The sequence below is a fragment of the Brassica napus genome, chromosome C6, assembly GCF_020379485.1.
Source record: "Brassica napus cultivar Da-Ae chromosome C6, Da-Ae, whole genome shotgun sequence".
NCBI classification, from domain to species: Eukaryota; Viridiplantae; Streptophyta; class Magnoliopsida; order Brassicales; family Brassicaceae; genus Brassica; species Brassica napus.
The window spans coordinates 2124977-2148266 of record NC_063449.1 but is presented as its reverse complement, the minus strand read 5'-3'; the positions used below and the strand labels follow the sequence as shown (position 1 = coordinate 2148266).

General features: G+C 37.9%; 2 long non-coding RNA genes across 2 annotated transcripts; both read right to left on the bottom strand.

The window, feature by feature from the left end:
• Positions 1-227: 227 nt before the first annotated feature.
• Positions 228-2173, bottom strand: LOC125589061. Its single transcript, XR_007325266.1, has 2 exons — positions 720-2173; positions 228-645 (listed from the first exon to the last, which is right to left on the bottom strand). It is a non-coding gene; the product is annotated as an uncharacterized LOC125589061 (long non-coding RNA).
• Positions 2174-18443: 16270 nt separating this feature from the next.
• On the bottom strand, positions 18444-22858 carry LOC125589060. The gene is made up of 3 exons (XR_007325265.1): positions 22694-22858; positions 21368-22525; positions 18444-21265 (listed from the first exon to the last, which is right to left on the bottom strand). It is a non-coding gene; the product is annotated as an uncharacterized LOC125589060 (long non-coding RNA).
• Between the last annotated feature and the right edge of the window lie 432 nt (positions 22859-23290).

Here is a 23290-nt window from a genome sequence, read left to right as displayed (position 1 = left end):
CGTCCGTCATAATAGGTCAAGCATTTTAGATAGCGGTTTTTTGCGATGCTATCTTATTGTCATATATTATAGCGTTTTTTTGTATGCAATTAAAAAGTTTTTAATAGTATGAATTTTTTGTTATTATTTACATTAAAATTTATTTATTTTAGAATTATTTATTTTAAAATTATTTATTATTTAATTATTTAAAAATAAAAACTTAATTAAAATTAAAATTATTCATAGAATCAAATTTTCTTTATTACTTAAATTTATCTATAATTAAATTGGTTTACAAAAATACAAAAAAAAAATCAGATTAAATAATAAACCAACAAACTAAATAAACCAAAAACTAAACCAGGCTTTAACCTAATTACTAACTAAACACACCACCACTTCGTTGTCTTCTTCATCTACCGGCCGCACCACCACCTTCGTCTTCGTGTTTTTCCATGACCTTCATCAGTATCCAGCCATGATTCTTCTTCTTCATCGTGGGATTTGAGAGGCAAGTTGCAGAGAGGAGGCAAACGTCACATCCATCTAGACCTAATCTCGTCGCCTCCTCACCAACTCGCGGTCAGCTTCCTCTTCCTGAATATGAAGCCGTCATCTTCCTCCTCCAGCCACCATACCTGCCTTGCCTTGCTTCCTCCATCCCTAAAATAAATAATACAGTTCAAAACAGATAGAGAGAGAGAGAGAGAGAGAGAGACAGAGAGATGAGTTCTAACCGTGGTTGTGTGGTGGTGGTGATGCTGGGACGGCGAAAACAAACGGGTCGTCGTGTGGTGGTGGTTGTGATGCTGGGACGGCGAAAACAAACGGGTCGTCGTGTGGTGGTGGTGATTGAGGAAGAAGAGATCCAAAGAATTTAAAAAGATTTTGATAAGATCAGATTTAGATCTGTAACAAAAAAAAAATAAGAGAGAGATATCGTGAGACAAGGAATGAAGAAAAGAAGGAAGAAAGAGATTGAGATATGAGATGTGTGATTTCTAGCCATAGGATCAAAAATACTCAGTGGTCAAGATTGCTATCCTTATGTTTAAGATATTGACCAATGAGAAAAAAAAGAAAAAGATAAACCAAACATATAATAATTAAGTTAAATATTTATATAATTTCGACCGAAAAAAATATATAATTAATGTAATTATAGTTTGGTTCAATGTTTCAAATAATAGACTGAAAATTTTAAAATTATTTATAAGTTATGATTTACTTTAAATGTAAAATGAAATTAGTTTAAGGGTTTAAAATACAAGAGTATAGTAAATAAAATTAGTTTAAAGGTTTAAAATTTAAACATATTAAATTTTTAAAAATGTAAGCTCAAAGTATGGTGTTTAACTTTGAGAATATTAGATATGTGATTTATGATTTAGTTTAATAACTAAATGTGTAAATTGAAGGTTTGAGGTTTATTATGATATATAAGATTTGAGTATATAAGGTTAAGAGTTCAAGGTTAAGAATTTAAGTTAAAATTCGAAAATAAATTTGAATTTATTTGAAGAATTAAGTTTAAGTTTTTTTTTTTGAATTTAGATTTTAGATTTAAAGTTATGGGTTTAGAATAAAGGTTTGAGTGTAGGGTTTTGGAGTTAAAGGTTTAGGGTATTGGGATTTAAGATTAGTTATTGAAAAAGAAATAGTTTTTGAGTTTATATTTAATATTTGAGGTTAAATTTAAGATTTGATATTAAAATAGTTAGATTTTGAAGTTATGTTTAAAGTTTAGGGTTTAAAACTTGTTTAGGATTTAGAGATTTAAAAAGTCAAAGATAGCGTTTTTAATAATGCGCTACTAAAAATACGCTATCATAGCGTTTTTAAATATACAACTCTATCATTGCGTTTCTAAACATACAAACGCTATCTAAAACTAACAGGTATGTCAACCATAGCAGAAAGACAAAAAACGTTATCCTTCGCTGCTATTAAAGCCCATTTTTCTTGTAGTGAAATAAAAGTGAACTATTTTCAATTATGCGATTATTATTGTTTTCCACGTTTTATTTTCGAAACTTTTATTGTTTGCCACATTTTCATACTAATATGTCTTTAGACCGACTCATGACTTGAGTAACAAGTCGAGGTTGAGATAATTGTGAGTATGATGGCATAGGATCTGAGTTTAACTTAATTGAAGGTATATTTTGGGAGATTTTTTTTTCATAGAAGTAAAACGTAAAAAAAAAATTTCCACCAAAATAGCTCAAATTTTTTTAATCAACAATTATTTTTTTTTTAATAAAGATTCTTAGTAAAAGTGAGCACATGACCGAGAGAGTCATTTTGCTCTGTATTCATATGGAATTTGTTATAAATATGGACTATTCTATAAAAGTAATATAGAATAGAACATCCTTCTTGTTAAGATCAATTTACACATTTTGCAGAAAAATTTTATGTATGTTTGAAATTTTTTCAAATATGGCATATGTGAGAAAAGAAATATGTTTTTAATTCCTATTATTAATAGTTAACTGAATCTAATTATTTGAAACCCCAAAGATCAAATAAAATCAGAGGGGAAGAAGAAAAACGAAAAAAAGTTAATCAAGCTTTGTGATTGGTCAGGGATAGATAATTTAATATTACACAAAATATACAGAATATTGTAGCTATATTATTGCTATATGTATTAGATTAATTTATATTCTACAATGCACATGATTCCTAATTTCTCTAACCGATATCCAGAATTTTCAAAACACGTTGTACACTGAAAAATGTATGTTTTTGTATATAAGTAACATATTAGGGAGAGAATTATATGATAATCAAAATTTATAAGGAGAAGAAAAATAATAAGTTGAAGATACATATAGCACAGAAATAAATAATAATTAGTATATTTTAGAAGATATATTCCAACCCGACACCAAAAGGTTATTCTATGACTTAAACAAGAGATGGTCTGAAAATCCAGATTGGAATAAAACAACAAACAAAAACTAAACTTCTAGGAAAAGTTTGTACAATTTTGGCTAAAAAGTCTGCTGTCCGGTTCTGCTTCTTTGGTATGTGTGTAATTTTGAAATTTTGGAATTTTCTTTGTAAAGAAGCTATATCCGCCAATTATGTTAAAAACTTGGCCATGCTGACGGGTTTTGAATCATTGAAATGATGTCTTTGCAGTCTTACCTAAAATGCTGACATGTCGTGTATTGATGCATATTCTCCATAGACCAAATTAACAAGTGCATCCAATTATGCACTCAAAGGTGACGAGCATCTCTCTTTGTTCTCAGACCTAGCAGCCGTTCGTCTCTAGACTCATCTAGCCATACCCAACCAAACCCACTGTACTGAGCATCTGAAGTCCACGATCCATCTACCGAAAAAATATACTGCAAGCATAAGGATTGTGTATTCCTTGTTTGGTTTTGCGGGCAGGCGTCGTCTGAGTTCTTTGAGTTCACATCAAACCATACATGACATTCACTATGATCATGTCTTACCCTCTCCTATGGATCTCTTGTGATTCTTCTAAACAGTTTATCACTACGAGCTTTCCAGAGATACCAAATTATCCATGGAAAAGGATCTCTATCTAACTTTGGATCTTCTATTTCATTCTTCCTCCAGAAAAAATAATCCAAATTGGAGAACACACTTGTTATTAGAAAATTCTTCGACACAATGTTATCAAAGCGAGAGCCCAAGTCTATAAGGCAGGTAGGCATTCAGAAATGGTATGATTTTACCATGGATAAATTCACTCACTGTCATGCGTGGATGAACCACTGGTGCATTAGGTCGTGCTGGCCTAGCAGGGAGCGTAAGGATCCAAGGATCTTCACATATTCGTATCTGAAACCCCGAATGCACCTTCTATCTGATCCCTAAGGTAAATAAAGGTATAACTTCATCAAACTCGTCCAAACGTAAGAAGGAATCTCAACAGTTGTTGCTCACAAAGGCGAGTATAGACATTGGTACCTTTCATGGAGAACTCCTGCGAGAAGAGGGTCTGGGAACTGTATCAATCTCCACAGCTGTTTTGCTAGTAAAGCCATATTAAATTCATAAATTAGTCTGAATCCAATGCCACCTTCCTCTTTTGGACAACACAGTTTCTCCCACTTTTCCTAGTGCATTCCTAGTTTGGGCGGATTCGAGCTCCACTAGAAAAGTGCAATGGCACTTGCCTATTTTTCACAAATATCCAACATGAGTAGAAAACTAGACATGTCATATGTTGGCAGTGCTAAAGATATAGCCTTTATAAGAACCTCCTTCCCGCCTTTTGTGGACCATCTAGCTGATCATCCATTGATTCTATAATCAAGTCTGTCTTTTAAGATCGCAAATAACCTACAATTTGATCCACTTATATCCTACGGAATCCCCGAATAGGTTTCCATTCCACCTTCATTGCCAATATTCAGAGTGGATTTTATTTCTTGCTTCATACTCCTCGGAACCCTATTGCCAAAAGAAGCGATGACTTCTCAAAGTTAATAAATTAACCCGATGCTTTCCCATAAACTTTTACTGCTCTCATAACTTCATCATATTTACATGGTTCCACCTTACACAAGAAAAGTTTATACTCAGCAAATAGCAAGTGAGACATCGGAAGGCTAGCACGTGATAAGTGCCTACCCATTATCTTCTTCTGGTTCTCTGCATGATTTAGAAGGGTAACAAGCTCCTCCGTGCATAAGATAAAAATAAAAGAAGACAAAGGATCTCCTTGATGTAAACCTCTTTCTGGGACAATGTTTCCAGCACCTTTATTGTTAGTATTATCCTGTTAATTATATTTTTATATGTCGATATGCAAAATTTATAAACCCATGGACTCTAAAGTAGAACTCAGTCCAAAATATATAAAGGAACAAATGAAACTTCACATATCTGTTTCTTAGAATCAGATACAATCTACATTTTTATTGCTCTTCATTTCTAATTTATAAGTAATATATATAATAAATAATATACCTTGATATTTTAAGTTTTTATACTTATGTGTAATATAAAAGGTGACATTTGAACACTAAATGTTACAAGTTAATCCCAGTATCAATAATTTGGTTTGTTCAATCCGAAGCATATTTCTTTCTTTTGATTAACAGCTTACTGAAAGAATGAATAACTTTATGCAGTTAATCTCTATGCTGTTTTTGTTAGCAGTACTTCTAGTCTCACCGGGTACTTTTCTATGGTAAAGTATAATCTCTATTCAAAGTATGGTCATATAGGAATTCGCGCCGAATCAATTAGTCAGAGATTATACGGGAATTTATTTTGACTCCCATTGTAGTAATTAAAATACTTATTAATACACTACTTATGCTAAGATGAAGATTTGCTAGGTATTAATCTTATGAAGATGGAAGCGGTGAAAAAGTCCACAACCGCTGAACCATTGAGAGCTTCTGATTCAGCATCTCATGAGAGATCTAAAAGCAAGAAGAGGGGGACTAGAAGGAATGCTCCGTTGGGCATTCAAAGTAAGAAGACTCAGTTCCTCCATCGAGGTACTCCTTCGGGACGCAGTGATAGACACAGCCTGGCTAATCATCATGCTTCATCAAGGAAACCGAGAAAAAGTTCTACAAAGGGAGATGCTTCTTCGAAGGGTGTTGGTTTGATAGGTTCCAAATACCCGTCACAACAACATCCATGAAGACAATCAGTTGAAACTGTCGAGGGATAGGGAACGACCTCACAGCTCGACGCCTTACGGAGATGTGTCAGAAGAATCACCCAGGACTTGTGTTCCTTTCTGAAACGAAGAACAAAAGGCTGCTGTTGCAAAACATTCAGACCGACTTAGGATTTGATAATTTGTTTACCGTTGAGCCACTTGGTCTCAGCGGAGGTTTATCTCTTTTTTATATGGATGAATTTCAAGTTAATATTTTATTTTTGAATAACAGAATGATTGACATTGAGGCAGTCACTGATAGAACAAAATGCTTTATGAAATTTAGTTGGGAATGTCTTACGTGTTTCTCAACAACAAGAACCGGACCTTGGTTTATGATAGGAGATTTTAATGAGATAACAGGTCATAATGAGAAGGAAGGCGGAAGCCACCGGTCTGATAGCTCGTTTCTACCTTTTAAGCATATGTTAAGTGATTGTGGAATGTTTGAATTCCCATTTACTGGGAACATGTTATCATGAGTAGAAAAGAGAGCACGAAGGACAACTGTTAGATGCCGCATAGACAGAGCTGTTGGAAATGAGGATTGGCACGAGAAGTTTCCTCATTCTGCTATAAAGTATATGAGGTTATGGGTATCGAATCATCGTCCGATGCTAGAGTCGAGTGTTCTGCTTAAAAGAAGAAGATAGGAACACAAAATTCTTCCATTAATTAACAAAGCAAAGGAGAGCGAGAAATAAAATCACACAGCTGCTGGATGCAACTGGAAGTATTGTGGAAGACAAGGATGGACTGGTAGCCATTGCTACTTGTTATTTCAGACAAATCTTTGAGTCTTTTAACCCAGAAGATATAGATGAGGCTCTATCTGAGGTGTCTTCGACGATTACTGATTCAATTAATAAGGATCTTACAGGTCCGGTCATTGAATGGGAGGTCAAATTAGCACTATTTTCTATGCATCCGTAGAAGGCTCAGGGTCCAGACGAGATGACAGCCCTCTTTCATCAAAACTTCTGGGACGTTGTAAAGGATGATTTAACTAATATGGTTAATCAATTCCATTTCGCGGGGACAATGGCGAATGGATTGAATGATACAAATATCTGCCTAATCCCGAAGACAACTAGGCCCAATGAGATTTCACAATTTCGGCCCATTAGCTTGTGCAATGTCAGTAATAAGATAATCTCTAAGGTCTTATGCCAGAGATTAAAGAAAGTCTTACCAGAGAGAATTTCAGAAACCCGGTAAGCCTTTGTTGTTGGAAGACCGATTACAAATAATATTATGATTGCCAAAGAAATGTTTCATACTCTGAGAACTAAACCAAGCAGACGTAATAAAAGGATGGTCATTAAGACGGGCATGAGTAAAGCATATGATAGGATGGAGTGGTCATTTATCGAGGCTATTATGAGGAAGATGGGTTTCTCAGAAACTTGGATTACTTGGATAATGTGATGCATCTCTTTGGTCAAATACAAGGTGCTCATGAATGGGCAACCAAGGGGAAATATTGTTCCGGAAAGAGGTCTACGTCAAGGAGATCCTTTGTCTCTTTTCATCTTTATTCTATGCACGGAAGCGCTCGTTAGCCTTCTTAATCATGCAAATAATCAAGGGAAGATAACGGGGATGCGCATTACACGCATGTGTCCTTTGGTATCCCACCTTCTCTTTTCTGATGATAGCATTTTCTTCTGTAAGGCGGAGCCCCGTGAATGTGAAGAAGTGATGAAAGTAGTCAGGAAATACGGACAAGCATCAAGGCAATGTATTAATTTTGACAAATCCTCTCTACTCTTTGTTAAGAGGATCAACGCAAATGTTACACAGCAGATTAAAGATACATTGGGAATCCAGTAGCAAGGAGGGATGGGGACATACCTAGGAATTCATGAAGATATTAGCGGATCGAAATGCAAATTCTTCGCTTTTCTCAAGTACAAATTAATGCATACAGTGAATGGATGGACGTGTAGATGACTTTCAAAATGAGGAAAGGAAGTTTTGATTAAATCTATCTTGTTAGCTCTCCCGACATATGTGATGTCTAGCTTCTTGCTTCCGCTAAAGATATGTGAGAACCTTGCTAGGGCCATTGCACAATTCTGGTGGAGTTCAAATCCCCCAAAGAGAGGAATTCACTGGGCAAAATGGAAAAAAATATGTTTAAACAAGGGAGGAAGGTGGGATTGGTTTCCGTATGATCCAAGAGTTCAACCTGGATTTATTAGCAAAACAACTATGGAGGCTAATTCAATACCCTGATTCGCTAGTGGCTCGAGTCTTGAGGGGAAGATACTACAGAGTGAGTTCGCCTTTACGGACAGTCTCTGTGAGCAGCCCATTCTATGTGTGGACCAGTATTTCAGCGGCCAGGAAGCTACTGCTATTGGGAATCAGATATAAGATACATTATGGGTATGAGGTAAGGGTGTGGGAGGATCCTTGGATTCCCACAACACCAGCTAGACCGGTGTGCCATTCAGCCCCGGTTCTGAACCAAATATCAGAGTCAGCGATCCAATTGACCAGGAATTGAATGAATGGAATGTTTGATTGCTAGAGGATTATGTTTCCCCTAGTGATATACCTTTCATAAGGAGTTTATCCAGAAGCTCAACTCATCGCCGAGACACATTCTGCTGGAACTACACTTAAAATGACCAATATACAGTTAAATCGGGATATTTGGTAGCTCGAAACATATTAGTGGCTGTAAAAGAGAAGGAGATACTAGAACCCAGTATAACTAAGTTTCAAGCCTTTGCTTGGAAGATAAAATCGCCTCAAAAGATATGTTATCTTATATGGAAATTGATAACAAGTCAATTGGAAGTAACGAGACATTTGAAACAGCGTAACATGAGATGCGATAACTATTGCCCGTGATGTGGAGAGCCAGATGAGCCTGTTACGCATGCCATCTTTGAATGCCCGCCAGCTTTGCAAGCCAGACGTTTTGAAAGGTGTATCGATCGATATTCATATGAAACATCGATTGACACTTTCTCATGATTAACAAACGGAAGTTGAAATCTGAGATCTAGACATTAGATAATATAAATAAATGGAAGTTAATAGATTATAGTTTAAATATGAGTTCAAGAACAATTAATATTTATAAATTCATGATAATTCATAGAAGGCATACTTGTCACACCTGAGAAATTACCTGAATCTAGCTATTCATCTTTAATTGTTTACAACCTAAAATAAACTGAACAATTACCTTGTTGACCGAACCTTAGCTTTATTTACTGCTTTAATCATAACCATCTAGCTTTCATTCTACAAATCTATTGTGTAATCCTACAGTCTCTGTGGATTCGATCCCTAAGTAATACAACTGAACCTCTTATTTGAGAGAGTAAAAGTCACTTCTTAAGGTAATTTGAGTGATATCAAGCAACTGTATCACAATGGCTGATCTTCTCTAAAACTTGGTTTCCTATGTTTACCACTATGAGATCTTTCACTTCTCTGATTTCCCGAGCTTAATGAGATCAATTTTTGAGCTTGAACCATTGGTTCCTTCTCCTGTATCCTTCGTACCTCCTTCTCCTTCCTCCTTGGTAGTTGGTGGATCCATGAGAAGTGTTTCATTGGTTAGTATGTCCTTTAGACCTAAAACTCCAAAGTGAGCCATCATACAAACTTTTTAGAGCGAGAAGTCTCCGGTTCCTTCGAACCTATCCATGTTGATTGTTGTGGTAGTCATCCTTAAAGCACTGCAATCTAACTTTGATTGCTCTGATACCACTCGTAAGGATTTTCTTATCCTTATTTGTGTTTCGGAACAACTATAAAACAAACGTCAAACTTTACTCTTTTATTAATATCAAAAGAGTTTTCACAATAACAAAATAGAAATCACAAGTATGATAACTGAAAAAGAATTCAAAGAACTTATTTCTATGATCTTGACCTCTCTCTATTCCTTGTTATTAGCTTTGTATCGTATGTTTTTTATGGCCTTCGTATGTTTTTTATGGCCTTCGTATGTCTTGCTTTTATAGGTGATGAAATCTTCCTGTTTCCCAACAGATTTGTACACCCTCCTAACTAATTATCAAAGGGAAAAAGAGCAACGACAAAAAAAACAGACTTGCAAGGAATTTTAGTTGACATTAAAGGAACAACGACAAAAAAAAGACAAAAATCAATCACATCATACACATATTAAGACCAGAATCATTGCTGGCGAAAAAAATGTGGAATATCACATCTTATATATATAAGCCATCGTATTGTATCCTCAAGTCACATGTATCATATATTTGACATATCAAAGCTGAATATCTTTGTGTAAAGATCATGTTCCCTTAGTGTATATATGCCACTTTTATGAAATAATATTTTAAGAATATCATTGATCTTTTGTTCTTAAATTTTCTCTTTTGGATTTGTGTTTTCACTCAATCGTTTAATCACTTACCAGACGTTCCAACAAATCTGGAAGTGAAATAGAAACGACGAAAGCCACACACTCGAATTTACGAGATTCTTTACTTAACCGGTATCTACGGTTGAAACGACGTTTTAAGCAAATTATTGCGATGAGAATACATTAAACGTCAATGGTTTTATACATAACCAAACTGATCAAATCGTAAGTTATGCGAAAAACTAAAACATGTTTGTTTTGTTGCAGTTGCTCTTAACGACCGATGTAACTCGTAGTGACGATATTTCCCACTGACCCTTTTCAGCGACATGGTACAAGTCGCGTGTCTTGTCCTCACTACAACTATGAGACATCACCTCAAGCGAAGCCTCAGGTAACGACACAGAGTTAGCATATCTGAAGAATCAAACATAGTGCTTTTTCTTTTAATTTTCAACTAGATTTTAACCCCCACGTTCATGTGGGTTTTCCATTTCTTTGTGGATCAATTTAAAATTGTTTATCTCTTTAATATATTTTCAATAGTGTTGAATGTTATATCGCCTTCGAATATTTAGGTAAGGAAAATAAATGTATGTAATTCATCTACCATTTGATAACATTTAAAAAATTTTGTGTAAGTATTATTTTATTTTATATGTATTTTTTTTTGTTAGAAAACATGTTAAATATAATTTTATGTTTTGATATTATATATTTTGAGTTATATAAAAATGTGGTTAATATATCTTGTTCAACATTAATATTATATAATAATTTTAGTATTATAAGTAATTATTTATTTTGTTATCAGTTGTTACTACATATATAGTATATTCTTAAAATATTTTGCTACACAAAACTTATCATTTTAAATAAAATAATAGATAAACACACTAAAAATATGTATAGAATGTTTCTTTTTTCTATACTTTGGAAACTACATGCATTATTCTTTTTATTGTTCTTATTAAGAACAATTATAAACTATTATCGTATTTAAATTATTTAACATACTTCTATTTAACATTTCATTTTTCCTAGATTCGTTGTGTTATAAATAAAGATTCAAGTCTAGGGGTTTGATGAGTTGTATTTTTATCGACATTTACTTCGGATTTTGATCAAGATTAGTTGGTTTTGTTATTAATATTTAAATCATTTTTGTTTAACCTAAACTCAACACATACGAAAATTTAACCTGATGTTTTAAAATATGTGGCCCAAGACCCCATTTTAAACCAAAAACTAGATTCTGATCCGCCCTTTAAAAGGGTGGGTATATTTTTTGTTTTACATATTTTTTAGAAATTTAATTTTTATATTTATATTTTTCTTTGTAATCATATTTGGGTAAAATATTTTTAAAAAATTTTACTAAGAGGTTTTGATAATTGCAATGAATTTTTGATGTTGCATAACTATAGACTTGTGCCGTAGCGATTTCACACATTAATTTTGTAATTTATTCCTAAACAGTTATTAATTATTTTTTAAATAACAAAGTATATTTACAATTTTGTTTAGTAAACAAATAGTAATTAAATAGATAAAATTATATGTTTTTTATTACATTTTCATTATTTGATTTCATATAGAATGATAATAACGTTATTATTATACATAATAATTTGTCATGCAATTAAAAATAGGTTTTGTAAATTTTGACTCAATGTAAATGAAAATGCCTGCTTTAGTTATGACATCTTATGCCATGTTTTTCTTTTACACGTAATTTCAGCTTGTTTCAAATTTTAGTTCGTTGTTATTATTGTATATGGTTTCAAATCACCAGAATTTTTTCAAACCATAGGGTCAACGATCAATTTCCCCATCAAAACTATCATATAGCATCAGATCCCCACCAAACAAAGATCTAGTGTCATATGTCTATGAACTGGCAGTTGTAAACTTATTTCTTCCTGAACTAAAAGTTACAAACTTATTTTTCCTTTAATCGATAGTTCAAAACTTAATTCTCCATAAACCATGGTTTTATCTTGTATATTGTTAACCAAACAATATTTAACCAGTTAGAGTTAATTAAACCAAATAAAAAAAATCCAATTTTAAATAAAAACTTGACCCGAAAACAATCCAACACAGTTTCTTTCTTCTTCACCCAATCACCTTTTCTTTTCGACTTTTTTTCTTATTCACCCGAAAATAGGTCCAAAGCTTTGTTAAGGATACTAGATCCCTCTCTATCAAGTCTGTAATATTCTCATAATACACTTATGGTAACATATGTAAATACAGAGCTCCTAGAGTATTAGTCGTATCTGTATATAATCATGCTGTAGCCACTCTTCTATGATATATATGAAGATTACCGTTCATATGGTATCAGAGCCTTCTTAAAGTTTTTCTTCTTAAAATCTCTCCGCTTCTCTTCTTTTGCTCGATCTATTCGATCCCCCTCTTCTTTGCTTCTTCTTATTCCTCAATTCAACCATGTCCACCACAACTGCTGAAACCGTTGAGATCACACCCAAAGCGCTCCTTCACATTAACATGTCCAATGTTACCAAACTTTCCTCAAACAACTTTCTCATGTGGAGTATCCAGATTCAGGCTCTTCTGGATGGCTATGGACTTTCTGGTCACCTTGATGGCTCCAACCCACCGCCACCCCCACTGTTGTCAACGACGGAGTCACCACACCGAATCCCGAGTTCACTACTTGGACCCGTCAAGATCGTCTTATTTTCAGTGGTCTAATAGGTGCCATTACGCCCACTATCCAACCTATTGTATCCACTGCGAAGACAGCTGCTGAGATCTGGTCCACTCTCACCTCCACATATGCCAAACCTACAAGGGGTCATATCCAGCAGATCAAACTCCAAATCAAGGGCTGGACAAAAGGTACAAAGACTATTGATGAGTACCTGCAAGGGTTTGTTACGAGATTTGATCAACTTGCACTCCTTGGGAAACCTATTGAGCATGAAGATCAAGTTGAATACATCCTTGGTGGTCTTCCTGAAGAATACAAGTCAATTGTGGATCAGTTAGAAGGATGTGACATCACACCTACTGTGACGGAAATTCATGAGAAGCTTCTCAACAAGGAAGCTAAGCTCCTCACCTCCTTGAAGGAACCTGCAGCTATTCCTGTCACTGCTAATGTTGCTTCCACACAGCCGCCAAACTCTCGTTACAATCAGCCACGCATGCCTCAGAACAATCAACAGTGGAACCGCAATCAACAACACAAGCATGGCAACAACAACAACAAGTATCAAAAAGGTTCACAAGGAGGATACCAGGGGCGTTGTCAAATCTGTGGAGTTCAGGGCCATAGCGCACGCAGGTGTCCTCAGTTTCATGGTCATGGTTCTTCTACTGGTAGCGTCTCCGTCAACAACGCCTATCCACCATGGCAACCACGTGCGAACCTTGCTCTTGGTGCAACCACTCTGAACAACTCCTGGCTTCTCGACAGTGGGGCCACTCACCATATGACGAACGATCTTGACAACCTTGCTCTGCACTCACCGTACAATGGCAACGATGCTGTGCTCATAGGCGATGGCTCTCCTCTGCCAATAACGCACACTGGTTCACTATCTTTTCCCTCTTCCTCTAAACCCTTGTCTTTAACTAATGTTCTCTGTGTTCCTAACATTCACAAGAACCTTATCTCAGTATATCGGTTGTGTAACGCTAACAAAGTCTCCGTTGAATTTTTCCCTGCTCACTTTCAGGTGAAGGATCTATCCTCGGGTGCCCCATTGCTCCACGGCAGAACCAAGAATGAGTTATACGAGTGGCCAGCTTCCCCTTCCACCCTTCAATCCTTTTTCGTCTCCACCAAACCTACACCTACTCTTAAAGACTGGCATGATCGCTTGGGCCACCCCTCTTTGTCTACTTTAAAAACTATTGTTTCAAAGTTTTCTATTCCAGTGTTGCATTCTTCTTCACAGCCTTCGTTGTGCCCAGATTGTTCTATTAATAAATCCCATAAACTACCTTTTTCTCAAACCTCAATCTCCTCAAACAAACCTCTTGAATATATTTTCACTGATGTCTGGATGTCTCCTGTGATCTCTGTCGACAACTACAAATATTATGTAGTCTTTGTTGATCATTTTACACGGTACTCGTGGCTCTACCCCTTGAAAACCAAGTCCCAAGTCCGTGAGGTTTTCACTGCTTTTAAAGCTCTTGTGGAGAATAAGTTCAACCTCAAAATCGGTACTTTATACTCAGACAATGGTGGAGAGTACCTGGCGCTCAAGTCCTTCCTCTCTGCAGCCGGCATATCTCATCTCACTTCTCCCCCCCCATACCCCTGAACACAATGGAGTGTCTGAACGCAAGCACCGCCACATCGTTGAGACCGGACTCTCTCTCTTATCTCACGCAGGAATGCCTCGCAGCTACTGGACGTATGCGTTCTCCACCGCCGTTTATCTCATAAATCGTCTCCCAACTCCGGTTTTGAACATGACATCTCCATTTGCAAAGCTGTTTGGAACCACTCCTAACTTTGACAAGCTGAAGATCTTTGGTTGTTTATGCTTTCCCTGGCTTCGCCCTTACAGCACTCATAAACTTGACAACCGTTCTACTCCGTGTGTCTTCTTGGGATACTCCACATCTCAGAGTGCCTATTTATGTCTCCAGCCGACAACAGGGAGAATCTATGTCTCCAGACACGTTCAATTCGATGAACAAGTCTTCCCCTTTCCACGATCTTCCAAACCCCGAGCTTCCTCCGAACCCAACTCACCTCAGCAAAATGAACCTTTACACTCTCTTATTCCCCTCAGACCGCCACTCGCTGACTCTACTGTGCCATCTCTGGGGACCCCGAGGATAGCTTCTCCACCGCCGGTGACATCGGAGAACTCAGACGGTGGCGTTGTTCGTGAAACACAATCAGGTATGATCCCTAACTCTAATCTTTCAAATCAAACCGGCCCTCTTCCTTTAAACCAAACCAACCCAAGCCCATACACCCAAAATAATTCTTCTCCAAATCCAAACCAACGAAGCCCACAACCATCTCAGGCCCAACCTGAAAACCTAACCACAAACCCTTTAGGCCCAACCACAAATCCATCTTCTCAACCCTCGTCGTCTTCCTCCCTTCCTCCAGAACCAGCCCCGACAATAGCAAATAAACATCCCATGACCACCCGTCAAAAGAATAACATCTCCAAACCAAAAACCAAACTCAACCTCTCAGCTAGATACACCAACAACTACCCTCCTGAACCAAGGACGGTGAACCAAGCGTTACTTGATAAGAGGTGGAGAGGCTCTATGTCAACTGAATTGGATGCGTTTGCTCGCAACCAGACCTATGAGCTCGTTCCTCGTCAAGCTCATCAAAATATCATTGGTTGTCGCTGGATTTATACTAATAAGTTCTTTGCAGATGGGAGTGATAAGTGCTGTTAATCCCGCCTCGTTGCCAAAGGCTACACACAGCAGTTTGGGCGTGATTATACTTCTACATTCAGTCCGGTCATAAAGGCGACCACAATCCGTCTTATCCTGGATATTGCAGTCTCTCGATCATGGCCTATCCAACAACTAGATGTCAATAATGCCTTCCTTCAAGGAACTCTGAAAGAGGAAGTTTACATGGAGCAACCACCCGGCTTCATTGATCGAGACAAACCATCCCATGTTTGTCGTCTTCGGAAAGCTGTCTATGGACTCAAACAAGCACCCCGTGCTTGGTACGAAGAACTTCAAACCTTTCTCCTCAGTCTTGGCTTCAAAAACTCACTGGCGGACACGTCCCTCTTCATCTATAACAATGGGAAAGAACTAATGTATTTGCTAGTTTATGTTGATGATATTCTCATAACTGGGAATAACAGGGCGGCCATCACGCGGATTCTGACCCTTCTTGCCTCACGTTTTTCAGTTAAAGACCCGGAGGAACTCAATTATTTTCTTGGCATTGAAGCTTCTCGAACCAGCAGTGGCCTTCACCTATCTCAACGGAAGTACATCCTTGATCTCCTACATCAATACAAGATGGAAGATGCCAACCCTGTCTGTACGCCCATGGCTTCTGCTCCCAAGCTAACATCGAGGTCTGGCACTGCCATTGATGATCCAAAGGAGTATAGGAAACTCATTGGAAGTCTTCAGTATCTACAGTTTACACGCCTTGACATCGCTTATGCTGTTAACCGACTTTCTCAGTTCATGCATCGACCCACTGATCTTCACTGGCAGGCAGCAAAAAGAATTCTGAGATATCTTGCAGCTACTCCCTCTCATGGCATTTACTTCTCAGCTCGGAATGTTCTCAGTCTCCATGCCTTTTCTGATGCTGACTGGGCAGGCGATGCTGATGATTTCATCTCTACAAATGCTCACATTGTCTATCTCGGAAAGTCACCTGTTTCGTGGACTGCAAAGAAGCAATCTGGAGTTGCCCGTTCAAGTACAGAAGCGGAATACAGATCGGTGGCAAACACATCAGCAGAGATCAGATGGATTTGCAACTTGCTCACTGAACTGGGTATCGTCTTAATCTCTCCTCCAGTCATATACTGTGACAATCTCGGTGCTACTTTTCTTTGTGCCAATCCGGTGTTTCATTCCCGTATGAAACATGTTGCTCTTGATTACCACTTCATCCGCGGCCAGATACAACATGGAATGCTCAGAGTGTCTCACGTCAATACAAAAGACCAGTTGGCTGATGCACTAACAAAGCCGCTTCCTCGTCAAAGATATACTGAACTACGAAACAAGATTGGAGTGGCTGAACCCTCTCCGTCTTGAGGGGGCGTGTTAAGGATACTAGATCCCTCTCTATCAAGTCTGTAATATTCTCATAATACACTTATGGTAACATATGTAAATACAGAGCTCCTAGAGTATTAGTCGTATCTGTATATAATCATGATGTAGCCACTCTTCTATGATATATATGAAGATTACCGTTCATAAGCTTCACATTACAAATGTCCAAATTCTTTGAAACAATCAAACATGGTCGATGAAGAACACAAAACATAGCTCATGAACACATATTCTAGATTTGGGGGAAATCTTAAAGCGTCAAAATTTGGCTTTCAATGCTTATAACCTTATACATATGCTCAATCTAAACACGCAAGAACCCTAATTTTCAACCATCAAAACCCAAAAATAAAAATATCCACATTTTTGAACAGAAACGAAGCAATCTATTTGATAATCACAAATTCCAATCCACCCAAACAAGCGACGAGGGAGGTGAATTTAACCCAAAACCAGATAGACGACACAGACCCTCAAGAACATCCTGATCCTCCTCTTAATTTCACATAATCTCCATTAACTAAATCCTCCATTTTCAATTTCAGCTCATGCACCATCTTATTAGTGGCATACCTGTACATAATCTCCATTTACTAAATCCTCCATTATCTTGTTCTTCTTAGTTTGGTCTGAATAAGAAGAAGTTGAAAAAAAATTAAGAGTCGGGTGTAGAAGAAAGAAACCGGGTCAAATTGTTTTCGAGTCAGGATTTTCTTTAAAATTGGATTTTTTTTATTTGGTTAGTTAAATTTAATCGGTTAAATTTTTGGTAAATATTTTTGGTTAACAATACACCGGATAAAACCAAGATTTGTAGAGAAATAAGTTTTAAACTTTTAATCCGAGAAGAAATAAGTTTACAACTTTCAGTTTATGGAGATCTCACACTAGGTCATAGTTTGGTGGGGATTTGATGCTATATGATAGTTTTGGTTGGGAAATAGATCATCGACCCAACCATATATCCTTTTATTTTGTCACAACTTCAAACCATATACCTAGTTCGTTTTTATTATAGTGTATGTTTTCTTAGTTATGACCCATGTACATAGAAATATAATATATATATATATATATATATATATATATATAGTTAATAATTTGAGATGATAGAGGAATATATATAATCATGGCACGAAAAGTAGGAATAGTTTTTTTAAAAAGCATAACTGTCCCCATATATAAGAACTATTAAAGAAGTGGATATTTTTAGTTATTTTGATAAGTTTTGGTAACATGGATATAAAATATTCGAACATATTCGAATAATTTCAGCTAAAAATAACCAAACCAAAACCAGATATATCCAAAAAAAATTCATGATTTTACGTGAGAAACGTATCCACCCGCATCTAGGAGAACCCAACTCAAATTTGACATGTTTAATGATACATAGACCTTTTCGAAACCTAGAAAATGATATCCAAAGAACCGACCTATATCCAAATGGGGTACTAAACTCAGTTCTAACCTCATCTAAGTCTTTGCGTCATAATTGTTTACAATTATAATAGACCATTGATTTTGCTCATTTTTAGCCATGGTTTATAAGTGTTTAAATATATATTTACTACGATATAAAGTCTATTTAGAGTATTTACAGGTTCATGTACTATTTGGAGGAAAGTGGTAATTTTGGTGTCTTTTGGAGCCTTTTGAGTGAAGAGCTTCACAGACGCGTCAAAAGTTTAGCTATGTATGGAGACCTTCCTACTGTTATATTGAGCCCATCTTTAGATATAATATATAGGTTTGAGTTAGCTTTCCAATGCTACCGGTTTGAGGTCAATCAGCATCTTATAGCAGACGTTATGCCCGTTTTACTAATGAGTGGTCAGTCTACCTTGCGAGAGGAAGCTTTCGAGGAGATGAAGGACTGTCGATCGATGGTGCACCCTTGCCATTGATCGACGGTGATGTCAGAACGTAGGACAAGCATATTTCAAGACCTACTGAAGCCCAGAAGCCACACAAAGTTACCAAAATATCCATGGACGATCAGAAACCCTATTTATGTATTTCTAAGCCGTTGTTGACGGTTACACGCTTTCTTTAATTCATAGTTCTAGGTTATGAGAGAAAGGAGGAACTCCTTCAGAGTCCTCCTGGAACTCCTTTAGTTTTTTATATTTTATTTTATTGCAATTTCATCTATTTATCTATGATTTCTGTGATCAAAGCTATTCCACTACACTACTGGCATGAAAAAATGGTTCGGAATGTGGGCTTTGAGTTAGGTGACCTGGAGCACCACGAACTCACAAAGAAAACAACAAGGATGAGAGTACTGATTGATGGTCTAAAACCCTTGGTCAAGCAATATATCATGGAGTATGAATCAGGAGAAGAAAACATCATTACCCTGGAGTACAAAAATTAGGAAAACCACTGCTTCTTATGCTTCTCACTATGCCACCCGGTTGCTTACTGCCCTGTATATCATGCGGAAACAAAACTGAAGAGAACTCAAAACACTGATGTCATGGATAGTGTAGTCCCAAGGCATAATCTACTTTCGTCCAGAGAGCAGTCACCTTCTACAGCACTGGTAAGACAAGGGGAGAAGTTGAAAAGAGAACTCCGAAAGAGAGAGCAACCTCCCACAAACGAACTTCCAAAGCAGAAGAGACAGATATGGAAATGCCTTTGGAAGCAGAGTCAGCACCAAACAGACTAGGAACCCTCCACCGCCGGAATGGAGCAGACGACTCACTGAAAACTAAACAAGAACCGACTGGACAATAAGAACTGGGCGAGAGGAACCAACACAATACTCCTCTCCTCCTTTCACTAGACATCGGGAAGAAGTGGAAAGAAGAGATTTAAGGAACAGGCCTCTTCTCCCCCATAGAGAGATGAATCAATGGCATGTCAAACAACCAGAAGTAATTCCGAGAAGACCTGACACGGGGATGCCTCTCCATACTACACCTGCAAAGGAAGACTATAAGAAGACGTAACTCACCGTCAGTCTCAACCAATTCTTAAGCAAATTCAAACAAATGAGGTGATGGAAGATCTTAACCACGTGACGCTGCAGTATCTGAGTTGTGTGGATCCGACGGAGGCAGAAGCAAGGAAGCAAAGAGTCCTGAGAGGAGATGCCTTAGGTTTATTGGAGGAAATTGCTGCTAGTATCATTGTGGCTGCAACAGAGGCAGCTCGTGAGATCCCAGAGCAAGGACCAAGCTCAAGTAACTACCAGAGTCCCCCTGCGGATTCCACCATTCGGGCTTTACAACCTGTGCAAAATCCCCCCAGTTAAGGTTATCAAGTAGAAGAGGGGGATGAAAGATAAGACTTGATAATTGTGCAAGGAACGAGCTACTCACCTTTCTCAAGATCCCCAATTGAAAACCTTACACCCAGACAAGGCAGTGTTGAAATAAGAACAGAGGCACCTATACTGCCACTTGTGCAACTACCCCCAGAGGAAGATGGAGAACACAGTCAATTAGCTCAAACCACGCAGACTAACTCCGTTTCAAACTTGGTAGATCAGAGAAAACTAAACATGTACCTGCGAAGTTCAGACTAGCTAGAGCGAGTTCTAAAGTGCTCAGAGGAGCTAACTCCAGGAAGAGAAACATCTCCTCTGCTCATCAATCACCAGTGAGACACCAAGGGGCCTTGGCCAGATAAACTACACTTGGGAATACTTCTAGAAGGGTTTCCTGCAACACAACAGGACCCTCAAGAGCGTCAGTAGAACCAAGAACACAATTGATTCCAGCTATCTCAAAAACGAAGAAGGATTTTTACAATCCTGCACCCCCGGCTCCTTAGTTCCACCTCATAGTCCGGGAGGAGGAGGAATTTACCTAGCTTGGAGGAAGGAGATCGATCTGTTCATACTATCTTCTACAAACAACTTCATCGACGCTAGAATAACTTACAAAGGCGTTTCCTTCCATGCCACCTTTGTATATGGGGAACATGACCACAGGAAGAGGCAAGCAGTTTGGTCAGAGATTACAAATCTCCAACCTCAATCACGAGAAGCTTGGTTCCTAACTGGTGAATTTAATAAAATAATCAACAATAATGAAAAACAAGGGGGGCCTGATAGAGCGGAGGGTACTTTATGTTCCTTCAGAACTTTCCTCTCTCAGAACGAACTGTTTGATCTAAAGCAATTGGGAAACTTCCCCGCGTGGATGGGAATTAGACGCACCCACCTCGTACACTATCGTTTGGAAAGGGACATCAGCAACACGGAATGAACAGAGCTCTATCCCTCCTGCAGGAGCCAATACTTGCGCTATGAAGGATCAGATCACCGCCCCTTGCTGTCGTTTATGGACCCTACAAGGAAAAAAGGCAATCGGATTTTCAGATATGACAGACGCCTAAAGGACAATGATGAAGTCAAAAAGCTAATATCTGATATCTGGTCCAACTTCTCACACCTAACAGTGGAATCTCGGTTAGCTCTATGTCGGAAGGCTATCTCAAAGTGCAGTCCAGAAACACAGCTGAACAGTCAAAAGAAAATTATCTCATTAAAGCACCAATTGGAGGAGGCTATGACAGCCTCAACCCATGATCAAAGTATGTTAGGTGAGATAAACATGCACCTGCTAGTGGCTTATAAAGCAGAGGATCGGAGGAGTTTTGGAGGTAGAGGAGTAGGCAACTCATCTGGCTGACCCAGAGAGACTCCAACACTGGATACTTCCATGCAGTTACAAGAGGACGTCGAACAAAAAACAAATTGACAGTTTTGGAAGATGAAGCACAGGTACCTGATTTCGAAGAGGAACATATTGCAAGAATCATCTCCCAATACTATACGAAGCTCTTCACTTCTGCCTCCTTTGCGGGTTCACAAACTGTTTTCAACGCCTTGGAACCCTGCGGATCAAGGGGGATGAACGAGTTATTTATCAGAGGCCCATCTCCTACGGAAATTAAAGCTCTCCTAGCTATTCATGCAGACAAGGCACCCGGACCAGATGGCATCTCTGCAACTTTCTTTCAATCTAATTTGGAAACAGTTGGACCAGCTATTGTCCTAGAGATCCAACAATCCTTTTCATCGGGATCTATGCCTACTTCTTTGAATAAGATACATGTGAGACTTATTCCCAAGTTTACATGAGCTAAACAAGTTTTAGACTATTGACGAATAGCTTTATGCAATGTTTTGTACAAGATCATATCAAAGTTGCTAGCTATGTGCATAAAGCCTGTCCTAACCTAAATAATCTCAGAGACCCAATCGTCTTTCATTCTTGGGAGGGCTATTTCAGAAAACGTACTCATTACACACGAAGTACTCCACTACCTAACGACATCACAAGCAGAGAAAAAGTGCCTCATGGCAGTGAAAACTGACATGAGCAAGGCTTATGACCGTTTGAAGTGGGATTTTATCATACAAGTACTTCAGAGACTGGGGTTCCACGAGAAATGGATCAATCTGACTATTCAATGCATTACAACTGTAACTTACTCCTACTTAATCAATGAAGCTGTGTATGGTTCTATTACTCCTCAGAGAAGGATCAGACAAGGGGATCTGATGTCGCCCTATTTGTTCATCTTATGTGGAGAAGTACTTACATGTTTATGTAAGGCGGTGGAGCGCAGGGGACTTTCTCGGGTGTGAGAGTATTTAGAGGTTCTCCATGGATAAACCATTTGTTGTTTGCAGATGACACGATGTTCTTCTGCTATGCTACTCCAGAATCTTGCCAAGCACTAAAAGACATCCTCCTTGAGTATGAACTGGCCTTTGGACAGAAGATAAACAACAACAAATCATCAATCACCTTCTCTTCTAAGACTCCAGCTCCTATAAAAAATGCTACAATGCTTATCCTAGATATACAAAAAGGAGGAACTGGGAAGTATATGGGCTTGCCAAAGCACTTTGGAAGGAGGAAGAAGGATCTCTTTACCTCAACGGTAGATAAGATCAAGAAGAGAACTGCAAAATGGTCCACTCATCACCTATCAAAAGCAGGAAAGATGACAATGGTAAAATCAGTACTAACGGCCATCCCTACCTACTCAATGTCTTGCTTTTAGCTACCAGTCAGCCTATGCAAGCATATTCAGTCTGTTCTAACTAGGTTCTGGTGGGACGGGATTGATGAGAAAAGAAAACTTTGTTATGTTTCCTGGACTAACCTCTCAAAACCAAAATCGGTTGGTGGCTAGGGCTTTAGAAAAATTCAGACCTTCAACCAAGCCATGCTAGCAAAAATTGCATGGCGTTTGGTAACGGCACCAACATGTCTTCTGGCAAGAACCCTTCTTGGAAAGTACTGCCATAACAGATCCTTCCTGAACATTGATGCGTCTGCATCCTGCTCCCATGGATGGAGTGTGCTCCACGGAAGAAACCTCCTTCGGGACAACCTGGGAAAGGCCATAGGAAATGGTGAAACACACAAAATTATGGCAAGATTCCTAGATATCTCTGTCAAGTAATATCAAGACCTATGGTCCTATAACAGAGGATGCAAGTGATCTAAGAGTCTCCGATCTCCTTA